The sequence below is a fragment of the Phalangium opilio genome, unplaced genomic scaffold (genome assembly GCF_054372755.1).
Source record: "Phalangium opilio isolate 3A_F unplaced genomic scaffold, DU_Popi_V2 ptg000003l_1, whole genome shotgun sequence".
NCBI lineage: Eukaryota > Metazoa > Arthropoda > Arachnida > Opiliones > Phalangiidae > Phalangium > Phalangium opilio.
Window position 1 is genome coordinate 6,385,555 of NW_028324145.1, and position 20,882 is coordinate 6,406,436.

The following is a 20,882-nucleotide window of genomic DNA, read 5'->3' on the forward strand; positions in this document are numbered from 1 at the left end:
TCATTTCCTATCAGAAATTAGCACCCTTCAAAGACAGTAATTTAAAGTATAGGGACAGCTGCTTTCAATTCACGCGTGGCTAAACCGTAACTCTTTATTTTTCTCCTAAAAATATTAAACATACGGATTTGTTTAAAGTTAAGTTTTCTGTTATTATAAAGCTATGTCTGTTGAAATTAGTCACGAATATAATTTATTGATGGCCATGAGAAATTATACATGTATAGTTTTCAAGGTCATTTTTAATGTTTTTTCGTTTATGATTTGAAAGAAAGCGAATTATAAACTCTCCCTTGTCTCTCCCCGGGCTTATTTAAATATTCTCAATTTTAAATAATTTATAATTTAGAAACAGCTGATGCTTTTATGAATTTCCGTGCATAAAGGGGATAGCTTTGAAATCACGAATGTATGATGAGTCAGGTGCTGCATGGTGTTTCGCAATTTTTAATAATATTTTTTCTTTTGTTTTATTTTAATTCTTTTAAAAAATGTGTGTATGTTTTAAAGGTCAAATTTATTTATATATACGATTGCGTCTTTTAGACTCAAAATTATATAATAAATATTATAGTTTAGGGTATTTGTTGGAAAATAGGTTAGGCTTGGGTTAGGGTTGTGCTTAGACGTTCTGCAATTTATCAGGGTTTGAGATTGGTGGTAGGTTACAATGGCTTTAAAACGGACTCTGACAATGCAAAGGCAATTGGTCTACCTTTTTCTCGCTGAGATTTATGAATAACATTCTCTTTCCATGATAAAAAGAAACCTAAGTTGTTTGACTTCATTGATTTTGCATTAAACGTAAATCCATGCTACGCTAGCTATAACGCACACCAAATCCAATAGGGTTTTTTTTTCTTCACTTTTTAGCCTCATCATTTATATGAGTTGGTTATTAGTTTCATGCAAGGCGTCGGTGGTGCTGTAGTAGTAGTAGTAGTAGTTACAGCCAGGTCGTACCTATTTGAATAATATGAGCTAAGGTATGCCTTCAATAGTAAGAACAATGTAGCTGCAATGCACTAACCCATAGGCCATCTTGTTAGGCATCTCTAAATGTACAGTCTTTCCGAAATCCGATTTGGTTCCTTCTAGAGAAAGGCTTTGGCTGTACCATCTAAGCACTAAGCTAGACCAGAATTAAAGTAGGAACGTTCATAAATTTGTTTTTTTCATTTCCTTCTGGAGTAAGAAATTCCATCGAGAATTGACTCCAAATTGAATATACCTAGAATTGTGCGGGGAATAGCTTGAACCCTGTAGCAGCAAACCAAGCGTATGAAAGAAAAAAAACTTGCTTGTCAGAAATATTTTTGCCTATCTCAAGGGAAAAAAATGAAAACTTATTTTTTTTTTACTCGGAATTTAAATACATTCAAAGCGAGTTGGGATTTAAGAGTATATGTTATGATCGAGAGGTTAGGCACTCCTGTTCAAATTTAAGTTTTTGCTATAGTTAAAGTATAAGTTCTTAAGATATGTTCCGTAAGTTTGTCACTGGTTACTACTGAGAGTTTGTCGTGAAGTGAGTGACGTAGTCATAGATTCGAGGTAAAGCGACGCCTGGTGAAGGCGCGGTCAAAAGCTTAGTATAAAAAGAAGTGATATCTAGTTTGTTAAGGAGAAGGTATAAGATGGCTAAGTATTCGCGCGGCATAGTCCCATGCAGTCCCCCTTTCAAAATACAAGAGGGACGTAAAAGGAGGCCGGGCTATTTCGCCTCTCCTCAGTCGGAAAATACGTAATTTTCGTCATTCGCGTCGCGCTGACCTTAGTTTTCAAGAACCAATGAGATGCTGGTTGTAATTGGAGGTGGGGATTAACTCTGGACCTACGTTTGAACTGGAGTTAAAACTAGAAATAAGGCGAATTTATACCTTCTCCCTAATAAACTAGATATCGCTTCTTGGTACAAACTAAATAGGAAGATGGACTGCAAAACTGCGTGTAGTCAATTCTCGCTTGTCGTTCTCGAATTAATTCTAAGTAAGTCTCTAGCATTACGATGTATAAGAAGTGTCATACTTATGGAACATATCTTAAAGCCATATTGTATACTTCAGTAAGTTCTTGGAGTGTTTACCATCTCGGTTATGATGCTAGCTAGCTAGTGAGGCAACTCTAATCTTTTTTCGTTTTGGCAAAAAAATAAAAAATATCTTTTTTTAAAGCAAAATCCATCCATTCCTGGATTTGTTATCGCTCCAATTGTGATGTAAATTTTTTTTAGCATTGGCATAAAAAGATAATATTACCCAATTACCCAAAATTATTAACGTTAATTTTCCAAACCTTTAGTTTTAGCAGGATTGCATAGATTTCTTCCACTTGGAATCTTAAACAGTATATCATTTTCTGCAGGTGCCTTTCTGCTTGATTTAAAGGGGAGATGTAGGAACTTGCACCCCTGACGTCATGCATAATGTATTTAACCTATGAGCGCTGTATACTAGAATGTAAAAAAGTTCTCTTTGAGTGTTATGAACGAGTAAACTTAGGATCGACGGTTGTCCTTTATATTGTAATAGCCAATGAAATGCTAGAATGGAGAAGCGTGACGTTTCACTACGTTTTAAGCCCTTCCCCTTGCCTTCAAACAGATATTAATATGGGGTCTGTGGCCACTTAATATACCAAGTGGAAGAAATCTATGTATTCCTTTTTTAGTAATTCATCTACAGCTTGAACCTTCTTTTGCCTTATATGGGTTCTAGGCAACACCAAATTCTGTAGAAAAAAGGTTTAAACTACGCTAAAAAGTAACAAAAAGTATAGACTAGAAATTTTATTGGTTTTTCAGAATTTCGTGTGTGTTGAAAAAAAACTATAGTTGAAAACTCGTTTATTTCTTTACGACTACAAAATCTGGAAAGATATTTTATTTTTTAAAGGGCGCGTAAGAATTCTAAAGAGAGTATGAAGTAAATAATAAAATCGTCCACTAATAACGCCATATTTAAAGTAACTGTTACACTAAAATGTACCCGACATTTGGGTATTTATACTCCCATTAAAGCAGTTAATATACCTCGACCACCGGTTGTGATGAGATTTAGAACTTGGAAAGGTTTGAAATCCATTTTAAATTAACTGCATTTGACAGTCTTTAAATTTATCTTTTTGAAATCCGTTAAAAAAGAGATGGCACAGTGCTTTTAAATTATAAATTTTGAAATTTAAACTTAACAAAATTAAATTGTAGAACGTCTACAGTCTCTTCTATTCATGTTATTCGGCTATTTATGGCGCAAGTAAAGCCCCACGTGTTTTTAAATTTTCAATTTCGAATTAGGCTTAGCTCCTAAGAGATTTAAACTTAACAAATTTAAATTTCAGAACGTGTAGGGTCTCTTATATTCATGTTCTACTGCTATTTATGGCGCCAAGAAAGCCCAACGTGCTTTAAAAATTTATTTCAATTTCGAATTAGGCCTAGCTACTACGAAACTTAAACTTAACAAATATAAATTGCATACAGTCTACAGTCTCTTTTATCCACGTACTTGGGCTATTTTAAACTCATTATCCATATTAACAGCCAAAATATCACCACCCACCACAATTTTTCCCGCCTTTTCCTCACCTACAATATATCTTTCTCGAGTTTCTAGTGGTTGTATTAACTCAAAACAAATTTCTGATCCTTTCAAGTGGAACGGGAAAATTCTCGAGATTATATCATCTTTACACAGATATTAAGAGCGTTCATTTCAGTTTAAAAGTTCCATTATCTAATAAGCGTTTTAACTGAAAACTCTAGTAATAATTAAGAATTATCGCCTGTCACAAGAGATTATGACTTTGGCTTATGAGAAGGCCTTAATCTGGTGGTACGAGACGTCCGTCGCCAAAGTTGTCGGTAACAAATTATACGCCGTAAGGCGTTTTCAAAAATCCAATCCCAAGAAAGAGAGAGTGTGTGTATCTGTGTAAACCCCCACCTTTTCTTAAAAGTTCAGATCTCCGTATAGATGGTCCGGTACGATGGTTAAGCGGGCGTTAAGTAAACCCAAGATTTAGCCCCGCGGTCTTGGAGACATCACCGTTCTGTTATACAGGGTGTGAAAACTGTTTCCTCGTAAGCTAATTAGTTATACCCTCAAGTATTCTAACTATAGTTTGAATAATTTATGATCGCTTCATTTATGCAAATTCGTTTTTAAATTCTTCGGGTGTGACATTTTAATAATGTTTAATCTTAAATATTTTTTCTCTTGCAAAACATTTTAAGACTAAATTATAACGCGGGCCTAACGAAGTGAAAGAAAAAAAGTTTTGCTTCAGATCAACATAGTATTTTTAATTTTATAAAAAAACTAGCAGTAAAAGGACCTTTAAATCCGTTTTATAACATTTTTGTTGCTTTTCGAGCCACCATTTTGAAGGATGGCGGATAGTTTTTATTCTAAATGCCATAGGTTAAGACGAAACCGTAGTATCATAAGTTCATAAAGTTATGAAGTTATGGTAGTATGTATCCTAACTATTAGTGAAATCGGTTGAAACGCGCTGAAGTTACTGCAAATAGAAGCTGTTTTTCATTGCATTGTTACCTGCCATCTTTCAATATGACCACGGACTGCAAAAAACCTTACTTGGTTCGTACCTACTACCATAAGTTCATAAGATATGGTCCATAAGTTTGTTGTCTAGCATTACGAAGTATACGTAGTGTCATACTTATACTGGTGCTTAACAGTAACGTCCCTGCTAGATTTTAGTTTTCTTGGTAAACTGGTTTAGACTCACACCCTGTACAAAGACTCTTTTAGGCCTAACGCAACGAAATAGTGGAAAAGATGGGAAACGAGACGAGGATGAGTTTCGGTGAGTGGATGGATATTCTGAACGCTCTCAGTCTTCTCTCTCTTCCTCTCTCATTCTCTTTTGGACTGTAATCGACTATAAGTGCGTGATGATAGATACTCCGTTATATTTCTGGAAGGATGAGGAGAGAATTGTAGCTGCTCTTCCCGCATCCTTTCTCTCTTACCCATTACCCAACAAAACCTAAGACTAGACTCCTACAGAAAGGGCGCCCGCAACTAGAACGACTCTCCGCGCGTCGATCTGCGTCCAAATTAAAACAGTTGGCTGAACATAACGGCGTAGGTAAACCGCATCAGCCTACGCTTCACTCCCTTTTCTCAGAGACTTTGCTTCTGTCCAAGTGCCATCTACGACTAGCCTAAAACCCACCAACTTAACGATTTAACTATACCTGCCAACTCTCCCCGCGGACACTTTCTCATAATTAGGCCTTTGCCGCGTGCACAGTTCGACTGGGTCGGAATTACGGTGAACCAAGCTCCCAGGATGAGAGATAGAGGTTGGAAGGTGACGTGAAGTGAAGGCGAGGAAGGGAAGGCCTTCCCCATACTCCTCTATTGATCCCGGGGTTTAGATGCCGAATAAGTTACCTGTAGTTTCCTTTCGGGGTATGCCTGCCAGATCTCGGGCCTTGGTTGCTCCTGAAAACCGAACCTGTCGATAGGCTATACCTACCTTCTGACTACGGAAGGAAATTAAAACAAGGATTTTGGGACGGTGAGAGGCTGAGCTATAGTGAGTTGTTTTGAACCTACTGCAAAAGCTAGCTAGAGAAGGGAATGAAGACTGAGGGGACAGAGAAGGAAGAGAGGAATTGACGGTTTAAGGAGGGGCAGTGGGTCAGAGGGTCACAGACGAGGTGGGTTTGTAGAAAAAGGTTATACACGTCTCACGAGGGTGTCAGTCTTTCAACACGCAAACCTTTGACGAAAGTTTAGTCAAGGGGTGCGAAAATAACGGATTGGGTTATGACAGTTAACATACAAGGTGTTTCTGATAAGATTGATGTATATTAAAAGGGTGTGTTCTTTTGGGTCAAACTGGGTGGGAAGTGGTGTCAAAGAACATGGGGTCTACAACATTTAGTTATGGAGATAATGGGCAACCAAACATTGATTGGTGCCTAAAACAAGGAAATAGTCAAATATGATGACTAATTAGCTTTACTTTACCAGCTTATGCACACTTCTACATTCTTATCAGTACCACCTGGGATAGATTTAATTTTAGAAGTAGGAATGGAGAACAGAGTAATGTGGGCGCGTGCCAAAGTCCCGGACCCCCTTCCACGGGACGGAGGGGTATGAATGAAGAGGCGGGTCATAGCGACAGAGGTAAAAAGGAATTACGTATTTTTCGCCGTCCCCGTCAGCAACGTCATCAAAACGTAGTTTTTAAGTGAGCCAATAATATAATTTAAACTTTTCGTTACGTGTTGGAGGGAGTGGCTCTATACTGGGCAGTCTGTACTATGAGTGGGACTGAAGTAAATACTAACCGTTCTCCATTCCTGATTCTAAAATTAAATCTATCCCTGGTCAGACTTATCAGAAACTCCCTGTATTTGAAATGTTTTTAACTTTGTGTCAGTTTCAGTAACTAAATACTTTCCAATTAAAAAGGAGTTCATTTCAACGCAAAAATCTTTAGGGAATTTTAAATTAGCAACGTTATACTATTCTAGGTCTAAAAATAATCATTGACGTTGTCTTAATTTGAAGCTTGAGGCGACGTCTCAAGTAAAAAAGGGGGAATTTCGAGAGTGGGTGCTCTCGAGTAAGAAACTTTAAAAATAAATCTGAGTATAAAATCGATTTTTCCGGATACGGGTCAAACGAAAACCAGAACAAAAAGAGAGAGAGAGAGAGAGAGAGAGAGAGAGAGACGTCGTCGCCGCCGTCGCCACTGCTGCTCTAGGTTGAAGAAATTTTTTGAAGAGGGTAACGAGTTCTTCGCCCACCTTTTTTTCACCTTTAAATATTTTTTTTTTAACTGGGGAGATACTTTTTTTTAACAAACTTAAAGGCTACGTACCCGACGACGTCATTGTTTTTAAAGAGGGTGCTTATTACGTTGAAATACTTTGTTAGAGAAAAGGACCCACTAAGCCTAACCCACGGACCTAAAGAGAAGAGAGTAAACATAAAGATTTTCCTTAGAATTTACCCAATATTACCGTGAATAAAAACCTTTACAATTTCTTAATAATTTCTGGGATCAGTATTTGTTAGTTGGTGGAAAAATTTAGCAAAATCCCTCAGTTCAAACAATTATAATAATTAATAAACAGTCAAATTAGGTTGTGAAATAGTGTACCCTTTGGTCGGGAAACCTTGGGTCTAACTCGCAAAACAATATTGACCTCCATAGAGAAATATAAACATTACAAGATCTGATCTGGTTTAAAAATACTTCAAGAAAATTTAAAATACTTTTAGTATGTGGAGTTGCACATCCTGTCGAAAGTCAAACATCTTTTTCTAGCGAATCCTTCATCCATTTTTATACGAAAACTAAAGCAAAACATAAACATGGCTAAGCCTAATTTGAAATTGTTTAAATTTAGGCTTAACCATTATTTCTCGCGCAAATTAATTAAACGAAGCTTTATTCTACCTCTTTTATTTGAAATTCTTCTTAAAATAGTTCCCTAATGGTTATTTGACCTTTAACTTATTAATTAAGGCTTCCATATTATTCCTGAATCGCGAATCTTCAATAAATATTCATTGAAACTTGGGATCAATTCCTGGTTTTCTTTCAGGATAACGAGAGACGGAAGAACACACGCGCATGCAGGCAGTAAGAGAGAGAGAGAGATAGGGTCCGTGGGATCTGGAGCTAACCCGGTGACCTATATTCCGGTTAAGGGATGCAGTATAAGAACTAGGGGTATAACTTTGTTGATAGGATTGGTACCTAGGCGGCACTATAGTCTAATACATCCCATAGTCCCTAGTCCCAACTCCCGACGCTTCGGGTCTTGTTGATCTTCTTCGGGTTCTACCTGAAGCTATATATACACTATATACGAGCGCTATATATACACTATATACGAGCGCTATATATTCAAATTGCTGCGGTGGGAACGTTTTCCTTCCGCTTTAGAGATGAATATACACTAGAATTCAGTCCAAGTTTGCCCTCTAGTGGTATTAGCCCCCATACCTTTCTTTTATATTATGATCAACAGCAAATTGGGACTGTTTGGCCGTAGAATACCTTGAATACTTTTATAACGTAAAGAAGAATAGGTAGAAAGGTGAGAGAAGTGAAGTGCGCCTCCAAGGAGCACTTGTGCTATATATCCAACAATCTTCAGGTTGTTCTAAACGAAAATGCAATGGGTTTAAGCCTTTTTCACGTTTTATAAATTGATATGGGTTTGAAGAAGACTTGAAGTGAGATTGAAAAAACCATAAATGGATTTTTCTTTCAAAGGAAAACCTTTTCTGGTGGACTTTATTCAACAAGTAATGGTACTATTTTCCAATGTGTATCTTATACGCTGTATATTCCGCACCAATGCATACAGCAACTAGGAATAATTGTGGCCCCATATATCTTGTGTTAATTTCTACGAGGGATTTGTGGGCATATCTTGAGTCACTCGTCATAATTCTGACGTCTTGCTGTCGTTTCATTTATTTGGTAGCAACGCGATGTCGGATGCCCTCTAGCTATGTTCAACGAGCAGCGAAGTAAAATTCGTTATCCATAATAATTAGTCTAGCTCTTCCTACAAAATCCGCCTAGATACGTTGAGAAAATGGGTACGCAATGATTCCTATGATAGCTGTATGTATTCCTTGGTCCGCAAGAATTCAATATACACGCGTTTCGAAATAAAATTACACCTTAGATAACCAATTCGCGCAAGAAAACAGAAAATAGACACAGGGATTCAATTTTGGTGCTCCGGTGATACTGAATGCGTATTCCATTTACTGCTCTGTGACGCTCTTTGAAGCGCTCTGAATTGTTTTTCTAGTTCTATTTCTAGCTCTAGATCAGCTCGCGATCGGATTTCCGCTTTCCATTTACCGAGCGCTCGAAGCTGATCTGTATATAGTAAAAATACAGATCTCGCTTAATCTGTATAAACCGTATGGCGGAAGTAAAGAAGCTCCGGAAATGAGGCATATTTTATTTCCAGCGCAATCCGCAATTAACGGTCTTGGCGCCTTCTGTCTTATTTATGACGTAATAGACTCAACTCGCGAATGATCTCAGAGCAGGTAAACGGAATAAGATATTAGAGATGTGAGAGAAGCTTATATCATGTTGACGTCACCATATCCCAAGAGTTGCAATTAAGCTTAATAGAGCACGAAATATTTCCGGTAACTTTTACCAGTTAAATCTAATTTAAAAATTAAACCCTTAAAGTTTAAAATTGCAAAATATACTAAGCCTAACTTGTAATTCAAACCTTACTCTTTAAACTAAAGGCCGTATAATTTAGGATCGTAATCAATTATGCCTACTTTAAGGCTTAGGAAATTTAACCAAACTAAAAATAGGCTTAACTCGTTTCCCGCGCTCTCTTAAATTCCACATCCCTTGATAGTACCTAAATCCTGGTTGCCTTTTAAGCCTAAAATTGAATAAGGCTATAGAAGTAAAGAGAAATATTTTTTTTTTCTGCTTTGTAACAACATAGAATAAGAAACCGAAACGAAAACGATACTGCAACTGTTGATACAAAGTTGTAAACTATCCTGCTAGACTGACTACCTCTTCCACCATCAGAGGAAATAAGATCCTAGCGCCGTAAACTATACAGGGTGTTCCAGAAAGAGTGGTAGGACCAAACATTTATAGATAAAAACAATAAGTATGCTTCGTTCAGTTTCCAATCTTTGGGTGTAGATGCTATGTACAATTGAAAGCGAACGACCCTCCTCTCAGCTTCTCTCGAACTAACCAATCAGAGCAGAGGTTTTTGGGAGTAAAATGTTTAAAGAAAATAGTACTCTATGGGGGCTCTTGGTACTAGAACTAGCATCTGCTACTATATTGAGCCTATTCAGGTGTGTTCCCTGTGCTACGGTCATACCGCAAAGGGGGTTGACACTGGGGGTTTCTCATATTACACAGCGCCAGCAATCTTCCATGAAGTATAATTTATGTTTTTGCCAATGAACGTTTGATAGGATCGAATGTTTTGGGTTCTATCATGGGTGATTTTGATTCGAAAATGTTCTGTGTCCTTTTGAGCCAAGGGCCACAGTTTTTAAGTTATGTTTGGAGTGTTTTACGGATGGCTTGTTAATTAAATTAGCATTGTTTTCTTAAGTTGTCATTCGTAAACCGCTTTAATAAAATTGTCATAGTACCTTTTCGAATCAAAATCGTTCATAGAACTCAACCCACTGAACGTCGGACGTACCACAATTTTAGGAACACCTTGTATAGAGGGAGAGAGAAAGAAAATTCTCATCTCCAACCCCATCCTGGAGGTATGCTCTTGGGCTTCCTTCTTCCCTTAACTACTAAAATGGCCGCACTATGGCGCTTCTCTCAGAAAGGAGAGGGAAAACACCGGTCACTCCCGGGAGATTTTAAGCGGCTTTTAGACGTAGACAATCTCTCTACAACCTTAGAATCCCAACAGTGTATTGATCTTGGGATGTATTCCAGGCAGTCACTTTCCGCTCGCTTTAGGATAGGTGCACGCAGTTTTCTACTGTAGACATTCCATCATCTTATGACGTGATATAACTAGGCCTAACACTCCATTAACCATATCCGAAGTTGGGCGATCAACCGATCTGCAATTCCCCTTAATCGTTATACCCGCTGATTCCTATGGCTCTGCTCATTCTTGATTCAGATTCTAAAATGAATGTACATATTACGTATCCTTATTTCCTTTTGAACTTCCTCTAACATAACCTGAGTCTAAAACGCAAATGTATTATGAATCTTTAATGAAACCGAACTTATTTAATGCATTTATTTGATTTCCGAATTTCACTGGTATTAGTTTTGTAGACATATTTTAAAGGACATCTCTAAAATTCGCTCACATTTGGAGGCGCAGCTAAGTTGATTTTAGTCGCTTTAGAATGGTGAAATAGGCTTTAAAACGTTAATGAAACTCGCCAAGAACATACACGTTTATTTTTAAATGTTTTTCGAAGTTGCCGATGCTAGGCCTCGCATAGGCCTTGGCAGGAGTAGTAGCAAACACGAGATTCGTGTTGAATTCTTCATTTTGGTTGCTGAAAGTTTGGCCAATGATGACGAACGCTCTAGTTCCAATAGAACATTTAGGCCTAGTATTATTAATTTTGAAAATCAACTCAAATATTTTGCCTAAAACGAATAAAATCAACTTGTTTCAACTCTTCATTCTCCCTTTAAAAGCCAACCATACAATTTTCGATTGATCTTTTTAAAATAAACTTTGTTAAATTTGTTTATAACGCGAAATTGGAATAAATGGAATATTGCTTCATTTTTCGTGTGGCCGGTGTTGGGAGGTTTGGGTTATGAACTGCATCCGAAAGTTAATGAAAATAGAGAGAGTATGTATGGGGAGAATAGATTCCAAGTGACGTTCTGAAAATTGGATTAGAAGTGAAAGTAAGAGTCGACCGAAAGCCCGTTATATAGTTTGGTGGCGATTTTATAACCCTAACATCCTTTTACCTCGATCCCAGAAGTTAATAAGCCAAAGTTACGTTTTAGTTATAAATGAAAAATGGAGGTGGGAGTGGGTCGTGTGCCAAGGCTTAACTCTCGATTTTTAACTGAAAAATCAGGGGTCAAAATGATACGTCGTCTGCTTCAGAGTCCTGACGTTTTATTATTTACGAGGCTGAAGCAGATTGCACATTATTTTGACCCAGATTTGTCCGAAAATAATCGAACGTTAAGCCTCAGAATAAAATGGATTGCCAGTTGTTGATAACTTCTGATTATTTATTTCTGGTAACAGGGGGCGCGGCTATAAGCGGATTATAACTAAGGGATTGCCACGTAACACCCTGGACTAAGTTATATAATTATAAAGAAATATGTCAAGCGGAATTTGCTCTAAATTCAAAGATAGTCATGCTATAAAGCGATGATGGAATACCAGGGGCTCTATTGGCGTCTCCGATTGAAATTAGGTTTAAGAAATGTTTCTAATTCTAAAGGTTATTTTCTCTAAGGTCTAATAAACGACCTCTTCAAACAGTACCCTTCTCTGCTGCTATTTTTCGGTCTATAGGCCCGTTCAGACTAGTCTCAAATCTTACGTTCACCGTGCTCACACGTGACAACCGACTACGGAAAGATTCGTGGGTTTTGTTTGAAAATTTTCAGTTTCGTCGTGTAGTTTCGAGATGCCTTCACCCGTTGCCTACGGAATAAGAATTCCGTAGGCAACGCTTCAGCTAGTTAGCCACCTTTTCTTTCAGCTCTCACGTCTGTACAGTTAAATGAACGTACCAACGGGTACGTAATATTTTAGTGTAGTCTGAGTAGGCCTTTAAGCATCGATATTTATATCTTTTGGAGAAACTAGAGTTGAACACGAATCCTTGGTTTGTTCGATTCGATCTTTAATGTTTATACAGAAAAGTTTTATTTTTCTTTTGCTTGAGCATCTTCAATAAACGGATCACGGATCGAATATCAAAATATCCATATAAAGAAAATCTTAAATCTACAGAAAGATTTTTTTGCGTGTATACTCTAGAAAAATATTCATAAAATAAATTGAGAGATTTAAAAAAGGCCTAGGTCTTATAAATCGGAATTGTTTCGGATATTTTGTAAAAAAAGTGTATGTTTTTAGGGGTTATCAGCTCTATTGCACATTTTCTCACGAGAGTAGATGTATCCCAAAAGCGTGCAGTTAAGCAAAAATTGAAGCGTTGCTTAGAATATGCATAGAGGATTTACAATAGAGAAGTAGACAGTTGTGTATTTAGATCTCGTTACATTTTTTGGAGCGACTTCCGGTATTCGGTTTCTTGGTAGACCCGTGGTTAACTTTGTCTAAATATCATTCCAAGAAGCGATATCTAGTCTAGTTTACTAGGGAGAACGTATAAATCTAGCAGCTTTATCTCCAGTCCGAACGTAGACGTGTCCGGAGTTAATCCCCGCCTGTAAATTACAACCAGCATCTCATTGGTTCTTGAAAACTCACTTCAGCGCGACGCGAATGACGAAAATTCCGTATTTTCCGACTGAGGAGAGGAGAAATAGCCCGGCTGCCCCCTTTTACGTCCCCCCTGGTATTTTGAAAGGGGGTCTGGGAATATGGCGCCCGAATACTTGGGCATCTTATACCTTCTCCCTAATAAACTAGATATCACTTCCTGTGATACACCTTTTCTCCGACGACTGTCAAGGCTAGGGTGTTTAAAGATCACGTGATATAGTATAGTACAATGCACATATACGGTAGTTACAATATTGAATTTAGGAACCCGCACAATAACAAACAAAATCTAATAATAAAAGAAAAATAATAAAGATATAAATGTGGTCTGTTTTGGACCTTTTCGGAATTCCTTTATTTCTTTTGTAAAAATATGATTTAGTGGCGCCGTCCAAATTCTCTAAGACATAAGTATATAGTATAAACTATTTCTTTTTTACTGTATAGGCTTATGTCAAGTGCGCGCAAAAAATATTTCAAAACCTTCATTCCTATTGGCCCGATGAATGAGCCAGGTTTACTATAGAGGAGATACAAAAAGTACAATGACGCAGTCCACAAGTACTCCATCCACCTTTGCGACCACACACTCCCCCCTTCCCAGATATGCTCCTAATGGTTTTTTGGGAAGCTTTGGAAGCTTTTCCCCTCGATCAGACGTTATTAGAACATTCTATGTTAACGCGAAAAAAATCCAGGTAAACATTGAGGTTGTGAACGGGACGCTAAATCATCTCATAACGGCACACCATCAAATTTTCCCTGCTTTGTTCGTTAGCTTGCAGTGAATAGGGACGTAGTTATGTTATGGTTCATTTTTAGTCTCGTCGTGTATGTACAAAGGAGTTATTGTTTCAAGACGTCCGTAGTAGTAATAGTAGCAGTAGTAGTAGTTGTTGTTGTTGTGGTGGTGGTGGTGTCTTTGTTGCTAGTGGTAGGAGGAATAATTTTCCGATCTATCTTCTATTATGTTGAGTTCGTCAGCTTGCAGTGAATAGGAACGTAGTTATGTTATGGTATATTTTTAGTTTCATCGTATGTTCGAAGGAGTTCTTGTTTCAAGACATCTGTAGTAGTAATAGTAGTTGTTGTTGTGGTGGTGGTGTATTTGTTGGTAGTGGCAGTAGGAATGTTTTTGCGATTTATCTTCTATTATGTTGAGTTTGACTGAATGACGTTGGGAGTTCTCGGGCTTCATTTCAAAATTCAGAGTATTCGAAAATGCTTAAAGAAAGTAGATGCCAGTTAAAATTTTTGGAGTTTTTCGAAAACGAACACCATTTTCCCGTAACAAATATTAAACATGTGTCAAAATGTGATGATTCACATTAAATGTTGACTTTTTATACTCTCTTTGTGAGGCGGGATACGGGATGAAGGTTACATTCATCAAAAGTAAATCAATTGCAGTAAAAACTGTAAAACGCTTTTTTTTTTCTCTGAAAGTAAATGAATTGAATTCAAATTGGATTTTTTTCACAAATGAAGTAAAAATAAGTTTAAGTAACTGAAAGACGATGTATGCCTATTTAATTAAGTGGCCATCCCTAAAACACTCAAATCAAATCATAACTCGAAAACAGTGACCCTTGTGGCGAAATGGAGATAGAAGTTATACATTTTCGACTCAAAATCAATTTCCCAAAGTACATCCCCCTTAATTTATAGTAGACTTATCAGAAACACCCTAAGCCCTTCAATCCATAATTAATAACAAAATGCCAATCTCTCGGCGCAAGTATTATGAAGCCAATCCCTTGAACATCTTGTTTCATCTCCTTCAGTCTTCAGAGTTTCTTAAAAGTAGGCGAGGCTTCGCGAACAATACCTGTTAGAAACGTAACGTTACGTAAGGTTTTAGACAAGGTAACGGTGGAGGGGAATTAGGCCTAACTCGTAACGGAGCGGAAAAGTAAATTTTTCTACATTGTGGGATCATTAATCATTTTGAAAGAGTGGCCCTGCCTTCCTTCCTTCCGCGTTTGGCACAGCGGCAAAGAAAAATAAAATAGACTTCTAGCATAGAGAAAGAAAAAAATCTTAGACTTATATATCTATGTCTACGGGTCCACCGACCATTTTCTTTCATTCAATGATTGAATGGGACTCTTTTTGGCGTCTGCTTGGACATAGTTACCCTCCCCACTATTATGATTTTATTTTTGTCCTTTTCTTTTCGTAGCGTAATGTACAGTCCTTTTGGACAGTTTTTATTAACTGCCTTTTCTTTTGTTAATGATCCAATATATTTTTAAAAAAATACACTTTTTCACTTTTTATTGACTTTACATTATGGGTTAAACCATAAGTTTATGTATTCCATAAGTATGACACTTCCTATACTTCGTTATATTAGAGACTTACAGCTCGAGCTAGTTCGAGAACGACAAGCGAGAATTGACTACACTCGGTTGGTTTTGCAGGACTTCCATCTTTCTATTTAGTCAGTACTTAGCCTTTGACAGCGCCTCGCCAGGCGTCGCTTTAGGAGAATCTATGACGTTTCACCAACGTCACTTCATGACAAACTTTCGGTTTTTGGAGACAATGGGAAGTAAGTCCTGATACTGAGGGTTGCCTACCCCTTTTTAACGTCAAAGAGGTCTAAATATAGGAAAAACTGGAAAATCCATGGAAATATATGGGGAAAAACCTGGGGAACTTAGGGAAATATATGGGAGAAAAATCTGGAAAACTAAGGGAAATATATGGGAGAAAATCTGGAAAACTCAGGGAAATATATGGGAGAAAAATCTGGAAAACTCAGGGAAATATATGGGGGAAAAACCTGGGAAACTCATGGAAATGTTTGGGGAAAAAACCTCGAAAACTTTTTGAAAACCGATTTCCCCTAGTTGCATGAACCTTGATAGATTACGTTGGAAACTGCCCTTCAGATTTGGACACGCTTGCCGTGATCACAGACAGCGCGCGAATATTGGATCATTTTATCACTATTTCCCTATTCCCCCCCCCCTCCTCGGGTTTGGGTTTAGATTTGATCCGATTCTTCCAGTATTGACCCGTTTTGTGTTAAACGAAACACTGCGATTCCGAGTTCTCTTGAATTTTTTATTGCCTTATATGTGTATTATATACTCGGTCTACCCCGTTTCGTTTTGCGCTTGATTTTTCTTTCTTTTTTATGGAGAAACAGTATTTTTGTGTGTTCTTTCTGCATCTTACGAAAAAGGGGGATCGATTTTTCTTGTTACGTATTTATTAGGCGGCTAATCTGCAACGAACTAAGGTCAAAAGTATACGTATCTACTTTCCCCCTTATTTGCGATATTGATGTTTCCTGAAGCGTGTGTTTTTAGATTCGTGTATATACTAAAGCTGGCCTTGGTTTTCTCGTTTTATTTCCAGGATTTTTCGTGGCCCTATGAAAACGAGGGCTCAGTAAGAGCTAGGTGAACTGGTGAATACCTGAAATCAGGGATAGATTTAGTTTTAGAAGTAGGAATGGAGAACGGTTAGTATTTACTTCAGTCCGACTCATAGCCGCCCCAGTATAGAGCCCCTCCCTCCAAGACGTAACGAAAAGTTTAAATTATCTTATTGGCTCACTTAAACTACGTTTTGAGAAGTGGCTGATGACGGGGACGGCGAAAAATACGTAGTTCCTTTTTACCTCTGGCGCTATGACCAGCCTCTTCTTTCATACCCCCCCGCCCGTGACTTTGACTCGTGCCCACATTACTCTGTTCTCCATTCCTACTTCTAAAATTAAATTTATCCGTGCTGAAATTAATATTAGAGATTTGGGACTTGAAAATATGAGGTTTTGAAATTATTTTGTAAAACTAGGCTTAGCAAGAAATGTTTTGAGTCTTGGAGAGATTCTTATGGAGTTTTTCTTTCAAGCTTCATTCGAAAATAAGTCGCGTGATTTAGTTTCGGAGTTAAAGAAACAAGTAGATGAAATGAAAGGTATAATTGTTTGAAATTAATTTGTAAAATATAGGTTTATTAATGAGTTAGCTGAATTATTTCATGGCTAGGTTTAGCATTTGATTGATGCGTTTGCATTATTTGCAATTTTTTTCTTTCATGATTTAGGGTTAGAAAGATAAGGTCTTGTAACAATTCGTAAATTAGGCTTAGGGATGATTTCAAATTATTTCAAGGTTAGGCTTAGTAAAGGAATTAAAAATTAGGCTTAAGGCTGATACGAAATTCTATCACTGTTAGGTTTAGTAACGTAAATTAATAAATTAGACTTTAGGGATGATTTTAAATTATTTCAAATTTAGACTTAGTAAAGGAATTAGTAAATTAGGATTAAGGCTGATATGAAATTATATTACTGTTAGGCTGAGTAATTTGAGCCTAATTGTGTTTCCCTGCAATGCAAAGTTTTTGGAAATTTGCGAATAGGAAGAAAAGATTCGAAATTATATGCAAATTAGAGTTAGTGATAATTTTAAAGTATATCACTGTTAGGCTTAGCGAGTAATTCGAGTCTTACTGTCTTCTATTGGCCAATTTATTCTATTATCTGACCAATAGCGAAACTTCTTCATGTCCATCCTTAAGCCTAATGCCCTTTGAGAAAGAGAATCTCCAACTTTCTAATACAGCAATTTTGGTATTTTTTCTTCTCGAAAGCGGTCGAAAAAAGGTGGATCAGGTTGTAGGATAGACCGGATAAAATAACGGAATTACAAAACTCTTCACGTAAAAGTATTTTACTCCCTTTTACGGGGGTATTTTCTGTATTAGATCTCTTTTTTCTTAAAAAAAAAATGGGAGAGAAAGTCTAGAAGTGTTTTTATATTTGTCAAGGGAAGAAACTCACCAGCACCAGTTGAGTGGGAATTTTTGGGAAAGAGTACAGACTTTGGAGTGAAGGGGTGATTTTGGAAAATGGATAAATGACATACATGACGTACTTGAAGGTCACTAAGTGAAAAATTTTTTTACGAAACTTTCATCCATTATATTTAAGGCAATTTAAGAACAGGCTCTTGTAACATTCGTAATTGCGTCTGCAATTATATAGCATTGAAAACTAGAAACCAAGGGACAAGTTTATTACGTTTCGGGCCTTCATTTTAAAAGATGGAGACAAATTGAACCCCAAATGCCATGAAGTCCGTCTATAGGATATTGGGAACCAGTCCACTAAATATTAGTGGATAATTTCAGTCCGCCATTTCATTCAAAATGGCCGCGAATTGGTAAAATCTGTCATAGTCCGTGCCAACTACTTAAGAGAAACAACTCTTCTTGGTAAAGAGGTTTGTGCTGGGAGTTAATTATTAGTATATATTGGCTTAGAAAACGTTTATTTTGGGTCACAAATAGCCTATATAATCAGATAAGTTATGTTGATTTAAAAAAAAAGATTAAATATTACTTCAAAATAAACCTTGTACATTCTCATGTGGTGGAACTAAAGGGGCGGAGCTAAAGTGTAACGAATGTATACCCTTAGGCTTTTTCATTGCCAGGTAATATTTGTTTATGTATAAATAATCCTCGTTGAAGTTAGCGAGCTAATTGCAATGACCTTCCATCCCACTAAGTTCAACCGGATGAACGCGAATTACGTTTATAACACCTGTATATTTGTTACATATCCAAAATGGCCTCCTGTCTTCAAACTCCAATTCTCTCACCCTACCCCAGTACCCAATACCCACTATCTACATTTACGTCAATTTCGCCTTAAACCTGACGCGCTAATCTTAAACTCCCTCTAGCCTTCCTTGTCTCTGTTTTCTGAAAACCGGAGCAGACTACCCAGCGGGAGCGGGGTTCTCTCTATCTAACAGTCTCTTCTCCTCCGGTTCTCCAACACAGTCCCAGTAGTTCTCCCGTCCGCTGCAACTTTTCCTGGCTCCCGAATCCTTCACTGGTCTGTAACTCCGTTCCAGAACGACAGGAGTCGCTAGCGCCACTGTGGATTTTGGGTAATACGGTGACGTCACTCAGGTGTCGCACTGAGGTGGATTCACTGCTTTTAGTTTGGGAATGATATCGGAGGAGAGAAGAGTTTAGGTGGCCCCGTATAGAGGGAAAACGGAGGAATATTTTCCTGAAAACGCGGGGGCTCTCTTAGACCCCGGGGGTCTTTAATCGAACCCTTCTTCCTTGTTATGTTTTAAGAGAAATTTTTGATCCTCAGTCATTCCACGACGACGACGACGCCATCAGCTTGTTGATTCAACGATTTTGAATGAACTAGAACTCTTTGGGATCGAAAGAGAAGCGTGTACCGTGCGTGTCTTTAGTTTCCTGAAACGCGGGGGAGAACTTGTTGCTTCGCTAACGTCGATTGACTTTGCCGAGTGGACGTTTTACTTAACGGTTTTCCAAAATTTTGGAAGTCTCTCGTTTCAACTTAGGTCTCTTTCTAATAAACAGTTTTATTAAAACATTAACGATAAACTTCTATACCGTGTGAACAATTGGGATTTTTATTTATCAGTGAATTAATGCGCCGTTTTTTCTGTAACGACTAATATTTGAAGGTGAGGAATTTTGAATGTTTTGTTTATATGTATGTTTCAACTTGTTGAACGGGTGATTTTTTTTTTGGAAATTTGCGTGCGTAGTATGTTTGTTCTAGACTTCTTTTCTTAATTGAAATTATATAATCTTGGGGAAAACATGTTTTTCAAATAACTTTAATTTGATAGAAAGAAAACTGTGTTTTAGGTCTATAGAGTATGAAGGGACAAATATTTTAAAGTATAAAGTCTTCATTTTGTCAATGATAGAGGAAAAATTCATTAAGCCTAATCTAAAATCGTCACTCCCCATTTCATTTCTTTCAATTATGTTTTCAGATCACGTTCGTGTTGGAAAATGAAAAATTATTCATTACCAATTAGCGCGCATTAGCGATAAGGAAAAACTGCTTAAAATAAACAATTAAGGAGATAATTTATTAATTGGAATTTATTACACCCACACACATCACTATTAATTAATCTCTCAACCAATGATTGTGGGGGACGTTATCATTCTATTTAACAATGCAAAGATCTTATAAAAGCAAATGAGGTCCAGCTATACAGGGTGTTTCTGATAAGTATGCCATTAGTTAAGGGGCATGTTCTTTGACCGATTTTGAGTCGCAAATGTAACTTCTATCTCCATTTTGCCTCAAGGGACACTGTTTTCAAAGTAAGATTGTCCAGAGTATTTTACGGATGACCCCTTAAATTTAATAAGGGGTTATCCCTAAAATACTCGAATAATAACTCGAAAACAATAACTCGGACAGCAAAATGTCATAGAAACTACATTTTCGACTCAAAATCGCCCAAAGAACATCCATCCCCTTTAATTTATGCCAAATTTATCAGAAGCACTCTAAATACTAAATAAACCGAAATATATTTCCTATTTACACAATGAAGCGTATTATCTGAAATTACAGGCCCTACATGTACATTGGAATCTGCGATATCTCATCATCAACACTTCAATGCGGCTATATAGATGGTTTCGCCGATCTATAGGCTTTAGATATGCTAATGAGCTACCAATTTATCACATACCTCGAATACATCCAATATCTTTGGGTTCATTAATTGAAATATAGTCATTTCTCAGAATAAGGTCTAAAATGGTTGCGGGAAACTTTGAAAAATTTGAGGAATTTGTTGAGTGGACACTCGTTGACAGTAATAGCTGAATTTGAGCGCGTTGCCACGTGTATATAAGTTTTAGGTGTATAGGGATCAGGTAGTCATTAGAGCGATGCTCTATCCTGGATTTTATTCAATTAATACATAGTTTTCAAGCTAGGAGGATTCATACCATTTACACAAGGAGTCGAGGCTATTTTCAGGACAAAGTAATCTGCACTTTTTGTTCACAAGGAGTCGAGGCTATTTTCAGGACAGGGTAGTCTCCACTTTATGTCCAC

General features: G+C 37.3%; 1 protein-coding gene across 2 annotated transcripts in view; it reads left to right on the plus strand.

The window, feature by feature from the left end:
• bma (SCY1-like protein bma) overlaps positions 1–20,882 on the plus strand; it is a 150,479-nt gene that overhangs the window by 7,174 nt on the left and 122,423 nt on the right. The window contains exon 1 of one of the 2 annotated variants that reach the window (XM_089838706.1): positions 19,344–19,476. The exons of the other annotated variant lie outside the window; for it this stretch is intronic. The gene's annotated coding sequence lies outside the window, so the exon portion shown is untranslated. Of the gene's footprint in view, positions 1–19,343; positions 19,477–20,882 lie in introns of those variants that run through there. 2 annotated transcript variants of the gene reach the window in all.